At 31.3% G+C, this 10593-nt stretch overlaps 1 pseudogene; it reads left to right on the top strand.

The window, feature by feature from the left end:
* Nucleotides 1-2442: 2442 nt before the first annotated feature.
* LOC147825088 (U2 spliceosomal RNA) lies at nucleotides 2443-2528 on the top strand (annotated as a pseudogene).
* The last annotated feature ends 8065 nt before the right edge of the window (nucleotides 2529-10593 follow it).

Raw genomic sequence — 10593 nt, 5'->3', positions numbered from 1 at the left:
GGCGGGTACCATATTTTCCCCAAAACATAATACTGCTATCTAATTATGTCTGTAGCTGCTATTTTCAAGAAGCAAATTATGTTAAGTAAGTTATACAATTACAAACCTAAGTAAATTCTTCTAAGGATATCATTCTTTAAATTTCTATATATGCCTAATTAGTATTGTTGGGTGTAAATTATTTTATTGTGGAAATTTGTGGGCTCATCATTATTTGTACAGCACACCTACAACTAATCAATTTGTTGAAGACCCAGACCCTGCATGGCAAGGATTACATTGTAACTATAGGCTTTTAAGACTAGCTTTGCCATGTGTTAGTTTTTCATTCTCTAAGTAATCATATATAATTACTTAAAGAACTCTATTTTGTCTGGAATAAACTATCATAAAACAAAATACAATATCACCAAAATCAATACTAGTCATATTAGTAAAGGATAAGGATAGTATTTGAAAATGTCATCTCTGGCTAAAATAAAGAAGTTTTGAATATATACTGAAATTGTGTGAATTCTTGGATATGATATTTAGTGAAAATAAAGCACGAAAAATTATATTAACATCATTAGGAGTTGACTCATGAAAGATCAATAAAATCTTGTTTGCAAGTGTGCAAATATAACATTTGCTACTCTCAGAGAAACCAAAATCTCTTTAATAGTCAGCTGTCATTGAACAAAATTTTATCGTGTAAGTTAAATTGTATAAATTTAAATAGAAATTATTAGATTATGATTAACATAAAATTCCCAGTAATCAACAATTATCTCGCTGTACATGGATGTAACTATAACTTTTTTTAGAAAATTTTTTATGTTGCTCTTACTTTGATGTATCAACTTTTAATGGAAAGTGTAGCATTTAAATTTCTCAGTATATTCATGTTTTTCTCATGATTTTCCAGAGCCAAAATACCAAACTGAGTACTTCAATTTCTTATTCATATTCTTATTTTTCATGTATAAATAGTTTTACATAACATTTCTTCCTGAAATATTTTACATGCATTAAACTACAGAAACTGCAAGAGTTGAGAGTAATTGTGGTTCTTTTTATTTTGGCGCTGAATGAAAACTTTAGCATGAAATTTGCATGAAGAAAAACATTTCCCTAACACTGGCATTAGTCACCATTATATTCCACAGCCAAATCAGCTGCAATTAACAATGATCTCTTCATAAAACTGGATATAATACAATATATGAGACTACATTTTTTGAAGATGAAAATATGGTATAAAGAAGGAGAGTTGCGAGAAGTAACACTTTAAAAGACCACCACAGTTACAAACACATGATGAATGTGTTTAAAATAAGCTAAATTTTTGTTAACTTGCTACTTTGAGTATTTATTAAAAGGTTTCTCTCTACACCAGTGTGTAAGTTCTAAATGTAATAAAATGAAGAATTTATATATGGTTATAAAATATTGACATTGGAATCAACTCAAAAACAATTAGAATGTATAATGACTGTTTACTGATATACAATGGAACATGATCCATGTTATAAATATGTGCAGCATTGAGAACAGTATTTATGGAAACAAAAGTGAATAATTACAATCTGCACCCAAACCAAAGAAACAAATAACAACAACAACAACAACAACATGAGGAAGGTCTATGAGTAGACAGAGAAAATATTGTAAAATCATATCCAGGAAGCAAAAATAAATCAGAAATGTTGGATATTGAATGAATATACAAAAGTTATAGAGTAAGATAAATGTTTTCAAATCATGATATTTGCTTTTCCATTTGTAGTTTCTGGAGAGACACAGACAAGCAAATATTTTTTAAAAGTAAGCAAGTTTGGCAATTATGAAATTGTCCTTGATCACATAAATTTATTCAAATGAAACATATTTTATGGAAATTATAAAAAAATAACAGATTTGGCAATTTACTAGGGTTGCCAAGAGAAAAAATTCTGCAAAAAAAAACTAAATTTGATTGAATGATTATTTGGTTACACCACAGGTAATTAGTGAGAACAGGTCTTCAAAACATAAAAATATTCACACAGTAATAAATGAAAAGAATAGGGGAATTTAAATAATAGTGTAATATCAGTTTTTCAGACCATGACTGAAAATAAATGGTAAAATATTTATAAATTGGCAATAGCCATATTTTCACCTTATTATTTTTATCCAAATGTTTTTGATGGTCCCATATTATAAATTATTGAAGCTATATTTATTGGATGAGGAGGAAGATTCTAATACCTTTCTTAGAAAGATCGATTGTAACATGATGTTCGATGATGTACTTTTCCCCTTCAAGCTGTCTTTTTTTCCCACAAAATAATGTACTAGACTTTAAAATTGATTTTAAAAACCCCCTGTGATGAAGTCCAGTTGGTTTTTCTGTAGATCCTCACGCATGTTCCAGCTACAAAAAACATTAGTAGTTTACACAGAAATTTCCTGTTTTTTATCGCTTCTCGGCCATTTGGCTAAGATCAAGTGTAGAAATTTCCTATTTTTAATGTTACATAGAACTTTCTAAGCTTGTACTTTTAGTCCGAATGAATTGTTTCACCCTGAATAAGTCTTCTTTTATTTGTTGTAATTAACATAATATTGTAATTAACATTTCTCTGGGAATTCTTAGAGCACATTGTTCTGTCTGACACAAAGATGAGTTTAGATAAATAACTTGGTCTTCTCACCTGTATTTGTGACAATTCATCTCTGAATTTCCCTTTCCTATTATGTAGGAAGCAATTTGTAACTTAAAAATTTAATGTTTTTTTGAGTAAAATATAAATCCTACTTCTTCTAAACAAACCCTTGAAGGAGAGAATGAAGTATCTATCTTATCTGTCTATTTCAGATGTTATTACAAAATCAGTACTGCATTTTTCTCAGAGATAAGAATTTAGCAAAAATTATTTTCAATATATAATCATGAGATTTATTGTTTAGTGATTAATTCTATTGCTTTAAAGTATTATACTTAATTAACTCCTTTTCCTAACCCCTAACCAAAAGCTTACCAAATTAAAGTTTAGCTCCAAATTCTAGATATTTAGTATATATTTTTTTCCTGATTCATTGTGTAATTTATATTTTTATTTTTCCTCACAATAAATTTGACTATGTTAAAATATCTAGAAACGTCAATGAAATCCAACAGTTCTTACCATGGACAAAATTTAAACACTTTGACATGTTTTGAAAGAGATACATATTTTGTTCATTTTTCATTCATTCTAGAACAATTTATTTTTCCTGAAGAAAAATATGCCTTTAAGCTTCCTTAACCTCTCTTCACACTTTTACTTCCAACATCAACTTTGGGTTGTAGGTAAAATCCTAAAAGGATGTAAAGCCTTGCATTCCCCAGTGTATAATCACTACACATTATAATTCATTCTTCATATGCTTCCTATACAATTCCCTCTCACTTAGTGTGGGTGGGACCTGTTAATATGATTGGACATCAGCCCCATTCTAAGGTAGAATTAAGTATATGGCTGAGGATAAGAGAAATTTTCAGATATAATTAAGGTTCTAACTATGTCAATATTGAGTTAATTATAAGGGTGGTCATCCTGGTAAGCTTGACTAGTTAGGAGTGCTCCTTATCCCATAGAAATGAACAATTAAAATAGTAATAACTAATACAAATATTGAATAAACCAAATTAATTATAAAGAAAAAGGTGAGCAAGAAGGAAGAGAGAGATTGTTTTGAGAGAGATGAAAGGAGAAAAAGAGAGAGAGAAAAATTGATTTTCTTGCTAGCCCTGATGATCTATTTACCTATCAGTAATCCATGTGGAAAGGAACTACAGGGGTATCTAGGAAATAAAAGATGAGCAAGGTTTACTAGCAAGAAAATGCAACCTCAGTGGTAAAGCAGTGCCACTGTTTGAATCTGTCCCCCAAAGTTCATCTGTTACAAACTTAATCTCCAGGTCAACAGTACTGAGAGGTAGGATGCACAAGAGATTGGCAGTGCCGTTATGAATAGATTGGTGTTGTTTCCAGAGTGGGTTTGTTGTGAAATCAAGATTGTGTCTCTTTTTCATTCTAGCCCTTTTTGTCCCATTTTACCAGTGAATGATACATCAAGAAGGCCTCTGCAGGATGCTCCCCCCATGACCTCCAGCCTCCACAACACTAAGAAATGAATCTGTCTTGTTCATAAATCACCCAGTCTCATGTATTCCAATAGAATTCTAGAAGAATTACTAAAACAAGCCACAAGGAAATTAATTCTCTCAATAAGCAGAATGAGCTTGGAAAATCAGATTGTACTTCAGAGTCTCTGGATGGGATACCTTGAATGTATCCTTCTGAGATGCTAAATAGAGGACCCAACCTGGATGTATGACCTATACAAAGTGTAAGATGACTCATGGGTGTTGTTTTAAATTGCTAAGATTTTGGTAATTTGTTTTGGAGTAATGCAATAGGGAGACAAGCAAGTGTGTCAGAGGTAAATACTTGAGACCTTGGATTAAAATCTGAAAAACTGTTATTCTTAACCATTTAAAAATATGCCAGGTTCGGGGATTGAGCTCAGTGGTTTCACCGCCTGCTGTGAAAGCTCAAGGACCCGAGTTCTATTGAAGGTACCAAAAAATGAATATGGCCATGGATAGTTTTCAAGATTAAAATAAAATCCTCCACAATATCACCAATATCACCTAGATTCTAATTTTGCTCTTGAACCATTCAGCTTTCTAGTCTGATTCTTTTGTTTTGTTTTGTGGGTAACATGTATTTACAACACATATGTTATTTTAATTTCAATCAAAGATAATTATAACAAAGCAGGTGTGGTGGTACATACCTGTAAATCTAGCACTCAGGGAAACTGAGGTGTTCAGTATGAAGACCCTGTGTCCAGTCTCCAGTACCACTAAAACAACAACAACAACAAAAAAAAATTTAACATATCAGATGCATTTTCTTTCCATACCCTTCAAGTTCTCCTTTGGAACTCCTTGTGTTTTTGCTGTCACACATTCTATGCCTAAGTACTCTATTAAAATCCACTACATAATTGCTATCATTGCTCTGTACAATCAATCAAATTCTAAAAGGTACCAGAACTTTATTTTAAATCTAGAGGGTAACTCAGTGGTTGAGTGATTACCTAGCGTGCTCAAGGCCCTGGGTTGTTTCACCAGCACCAACAAAAGGAAAAATTTTAAGAACTAACTTTTAAGTCTCACATTTACACACCTGTTTACCTTTTCCAGAGCTCCTAATTCTTTGGTGAAGTTCCAAATTTCTATCTAGTATCATTCTCCTCTGCCTAAAGAGCCTTGCTTAATATTTACCATACTGCAGTTGTGTTGGCAATGAATTTTCTAAGCTTTCACTTATATGGAAAATGCATTATTTTGGCTTACCTACTGAAAGATACTAACCTGTACTAAAAGATTTAACACTGATCGTTTTTCTTTCTATATTTTGAATTGTCATTCCATTATTTTAGATTTCATTGCTTCTGGTGAGAAATCCCCTATCCTGTTCATATTGTTCCACTCTGAAATTTTTAGATATAATTTTTTTGGAATATTTTAAAAATTTATCTCTTTATTTATTATACAGTCTCAACTAAAATAGTCATTTTGCTGATGGATTTTTTCAGTTTATTTTCCTGAGGATTTATTGATTTTGAAGCTATGGGTTTTGAGTTAAAGTTTTATTTGAATTGGTTTTAAATTTTTTTCCTTCAAAATTTTTTGCTATATTTTACTCTGTTTGGAACTACAATTGTGCACAGAACCAACTTCTGTATTATATAAAATAAACTGATACTGTATTTATTTTATTTTTCTCTACTTTTAAATTCAATGCAATTTTATTCTGCAGTGTCTAATTTGATGTGAATTTTATTGAGTCTATTTTCTTCAAAATAATGTATTGTTTTCCAGAATTTTCAAATAAGATTAATTTTCTCTTCCAAAACTCTCCTCTTACTCTTTCTACCTTCATTAACAAAAACACTATACCTAGTACAAATATTTCACATTCTTTCAATTTCTTCATTCTTATTATTTCTGGTTTGTTACTATTGATTGAATTTTTCTCCAAGTTTTTTGTTATATTTTCCTTGCACGGTTGGCATGTTTCACTGAATCCCTAGTACTATCAAGTAGAAGTTACCAGCTGGGATTTTGTTGTGTTCCTTTATGTAATAATGGACTTTATTTTGTGCAGTTAAATGAGCAAAAACAATGGCATCTTTTCATGGCTTAATTTTAGATGCGATATAAGGTAGCTTCAGGGCAGATTGTAGTCATGAGGTTAGTTCTTGCTGTTAAGGCAACATTCCTCTGTGAATACTACAGTGCTCCATGTATTATCACGGTGTTTCATAACTGATTGATAAAAAGAACAATTTATTCTAATTTTTGTGAAGTTAGTGAGTTGTTTTACCTTTAGTTTGTTGATGAATTTTTTCTCATGTTAAAATACTTTCCATTCATATCGGATAAGTCAGTGTTTAAGACTTGAACACTCTTCTGATCCCTGGCACTTTCTCACCTTTCAACACAAAATGTGATCATTTCTGCTCACCAGACTGTAATTCAATGAACTCTACAGTTCTTCTCACTTCTCCTATTTGTGCTGTAGCTCAGAAGTTGCCTCCAGGAGGTGAACTGATGCAAAATTGTAAGGCTTCCTTGGTTGTTACTCTTACACAAGGTGGTCTTTCAATCTCTTGTGTCCATGATTGTAAACCATTGTTGCTTCCTAGGTTAAGATGCAAAGTCTAATATTAAACTTATCATTCAATTCTTATAAATATTGTGACTTATTTGAATTAAAAGTGAATAAAACACTATACCTGAGATCATGAATTTCACTAGTATGAAGAATGAATTGTAGATCAGCAGTGGAAATGTACATGGATAAAATGTCTCTCTTAAAATCTTTTATTAAGATGTGTTCAGTCTTCAATATGTGCTCATTAATTGATTTCATTTAAAAGCATACATACGATTATCACCAGGAACAATTCCTACATAATTATAGCAAGCTAATATATCACATGAAATGTTCTTTTTGTCTTGATACAGAATGGGAAATAATATATTTTATGTTAAATATTTTTTATTTCTAGATATTTAGAAAGATTGGACATGAAGTTTTGTTTCTCAGAATTTTTTATATTTAATAAAATTCTCTCAGATATAATTCTATATTTCCACATAGTCTCTCTTCATTTAATTTCTACTTATTCTGTCATTCATTTAGAGATTTTTTACAAGTTATATTTCAGTCATATTACATGAAAGGATCTTTGGGCTAAATTTAAAATAAACTTGTTCTGTGAAATGACAGTAAAAAATCAGTAAAATAAAATGTCATTGCAAAGTGCCTTATGGTTTTGTGGACAATGATGGTAAAATTTGCTACTACATATGTTCTTTAATGAGCAGGTTGACAAGGGCATTGGCCAAGTTTCTGAGAACCTTCAATTTAAAGTTATTAAAACAAGAAACATGAGATAATGAGCATCAATAAATTAGATTCATTAATGTGTTTTAAAGTGACAAAACATGTAATAAAAATAATTGCTAAAGAAAACCAGTCACCATGCTTCATACATTTTGTGGGTGTGCATGTAGTACATCCATGAATATCTGCCCTCCTCTACTTGTCAAAAATAAATGGGTAAGTGCTACAGTTTAGAACTAAATGTCCTCATCATGGCACTATTGCAAGGTGGTAGAATATTTAAATATGGGGCCCAGTGTGATAGCTATAGGTCATGGGAGGAATACCCTAGAAGGAGATTGCAGGATCTAGATCTCTTCTTTTGTTCTTTTTTTATTCCTGCTCTGGTATGTGAGAATTTTTTTTTCTAGCACGTGCTGTCTGCCATTGCCATCTGACACTCACACTAGAAGCTTAAATGCAGTGGGCTCACTGGATCATGGGCTAGAATCTCTAACGTTAGGGGTTAAAATGAATTTTTTTCATTAGTTAATTATCTCAGATATGTTACACTAACAGAATGCTAACTCATGAGCAGTAATGGACATTTTTAAACTATGCCAAATTAATCTATGCAAGGGCTAAATTTTACTATTCTAGAATTCAATTTGTTTTTATGTGCTCAGGTTATATCAGGACTGAACAACAGAAGAAAAATGTAGTGCTAGATAAAAAATAGGTGATAATAAATACATATTAAATTGAATTTAGAATTTTTTTCCAAAATCTCTTGACTGGAGTGAGAACTCTAAATTCAACAATAGATTGAATACATATTAGGCACCAAACTGACAGATTGCATTTACATACTGACATTTTAGCAAAATTACTATAAAGGCATGGATGTTTCCAGCAAGATCTACATAGACACAGTTAAATGCTAAAAGAGCATGATATTCAAACTAAGCATTGGACCCTGATTCTGCTGAGATGAAATTTATTTGTGTGCAAAATTAAACCTGGAGGGTTTGGTTTACAAATTTAGAGGAGTTTTCAGTACGAGGGTTAAGGGGTAAATATGTTTTATACTGTTAAAAAGATTTTCTCAAGCAAGATAGAAAAATCTTTAATCAGTGATCATAATTCTAAGTTGATCAGGTTAGTAATGAATATTGCTTTTTTGCTACATTGAAAATCAGGTTCTGTTTCAATCACAGAATCTAGTGAACCTTCTACATTAGTGTCAGTAAACTAATATACATTTGGTATTTTATGTCCTATCTTTACACATTTTTTTTCAACACAAATAAAATTTATGTTAACATTTTATTAGCAAGATACATTACTGAAAGAATTAATCAGATTGGTAAGACTTGATTCAGATTTCTGATCACTAAATCTAACAAAAAGAGGAAAAACTCATGTTGGATAAGCCAGTAGGTTTAAGGTAATTTGTAGAGAAACAATAGAAATCTAATTCAGAGCAGGAGAAGGTATCTGAAAAATTATCATTTTTGCTTTCTTCTTACATATTGCTATGATCATTCTCATTACCAGGCTTACAAAATTTGTCATTATCTGGCCTTACATCATATATTTCCTTATTTATTTTATATTGTAGCTCACAGGAAAGTAGAACATAATATCCACAAGTGTCCACAATTTTGTTTTTCTCTCTGCTGTTTGCATACAAAGCCTGGCATAGGTGGGTACTTGATAAATTTCTATAAGGCAGTGAATGAATACATGAATGAGAATTATTAATAGGGGTTGGATTCTGCTATAGGAATAATGATTACTTAGTATAGGGGAATCACTTCCTGAGAAAAATGATAATAATTTATAATAACACATTACATTGAATATTTCTTTATGCTTGATGTATATTATCATGTAAATGTTTGAATTACAATTTAAAATTGAAGAAACTGAAGGTTATATTTTTCCATCTTTGCAATCACAATATCTAGCACACCATTTACAAACTACTGACATATATCATCTATTATATACTTCCAATTTTTCAAACACGATGCTGAGAATTTCACGTGTGTTTCTCATTATTATTCATTCATCTATGGTAATAATTAGAGAAAAGTTTGAGGGTTTCTGTTGTTTGCCTAATATTTTATAACTAATATATAGCGATAATGTGTCACTGAACCATCTTTTCCCATCCCTGAAACCAGGGCCATAGGATGAACAAGGTAAGAAGCTAAGTTCCATAGTATTGAAGGTCTTAGCTTAAGCAAAATTTAAATCTTGGTGACTGGGTAGAGATAAGAATTAGAAATGTCAATAGGACTGAATTCAAATGCATCCATTGAGCAAGATTCATTGAGCACTAATGATTGGCATCATGTTAGGCTGAAAGTGCTCAGTCATAAAACCAGCATGATCATCTATTTCAGGAGACAACCATCAGCAAAGTGCCCTGCAAAGTGGTGTTCCGTGGGAGCAGTAAGTGTGGGAACTACTCCTACTCTTCTGGTCCTCTAAATTAACCTTCACCCAGGATGCACCCACTTGTTGAAAATGCTCTATAAAACTTCCTTTTACCCTCATGTAGAAAAAATATAAAATTTATTATGCAACAATACTAATGCCCAAAACCTTGCTTGTCCCTCAAGCTCCTGGTCTCATTTCCTTCCTACCATCGGGTGCCTGCCTGCTTAGTATTCTAGGACTAACTCCTCCACTAGATCCTCATGTTTTTCCTAGAGTACTCTGCATTAGCAAACCTGAATCTTATCACTTTTCACTTGTCAAATAAATTTTTAGTAAAGCCACCTCACTTACTCACATTCATCAGTTCTTCACATTCTTCTTTCACAGCAACATATATTAATATATACTATACATACATATTAATAACTTTTAAGATTAACTATAATCAGAAAAATATTTTGTGGAACAAGCAAAATTGGAATAAATTTTTCCTTATAATTCTTCTAAGTGTAAGTAACAAATAATTTTAAATTTGGGAGGAGGGTCATTAAATTCAAGTTAAAATAGGGATAAATATGAGATAAGAAAGATGGAAAAGAAAATATCAGAAAAGTAAGAAGAAACGTGTCAGTAAAAATAAAAGTTGAAACAAACAGAACCAAGAATAAGTACAGGAGAGCATAAACAAAAATGATGAGTAATGATAAAATAATGGGAATTTACAAATGTTTTG

This window comes from Heterocephalus glaber, unplaced genomic scaffold (genome assembly GCF_053883595.1).
Source record: "Heterocephalus glaber isolate CG9 unplaced genomic scaffold, H.glaber_assembly_v1.0 deba00001509, whole genome shotgun sequence".
In the NCBI taxonomy this organism is placed as follows: domain Eukaryota; kingdom Metazoa; phylum Chordata; class Mammalia; order Rodentia; family Bathyergidae; genus Heterocephalus; species Heterocephalus glaber.
This window is presented reverse-complemented; position numbering and strand designations above follow the sequence as displayed.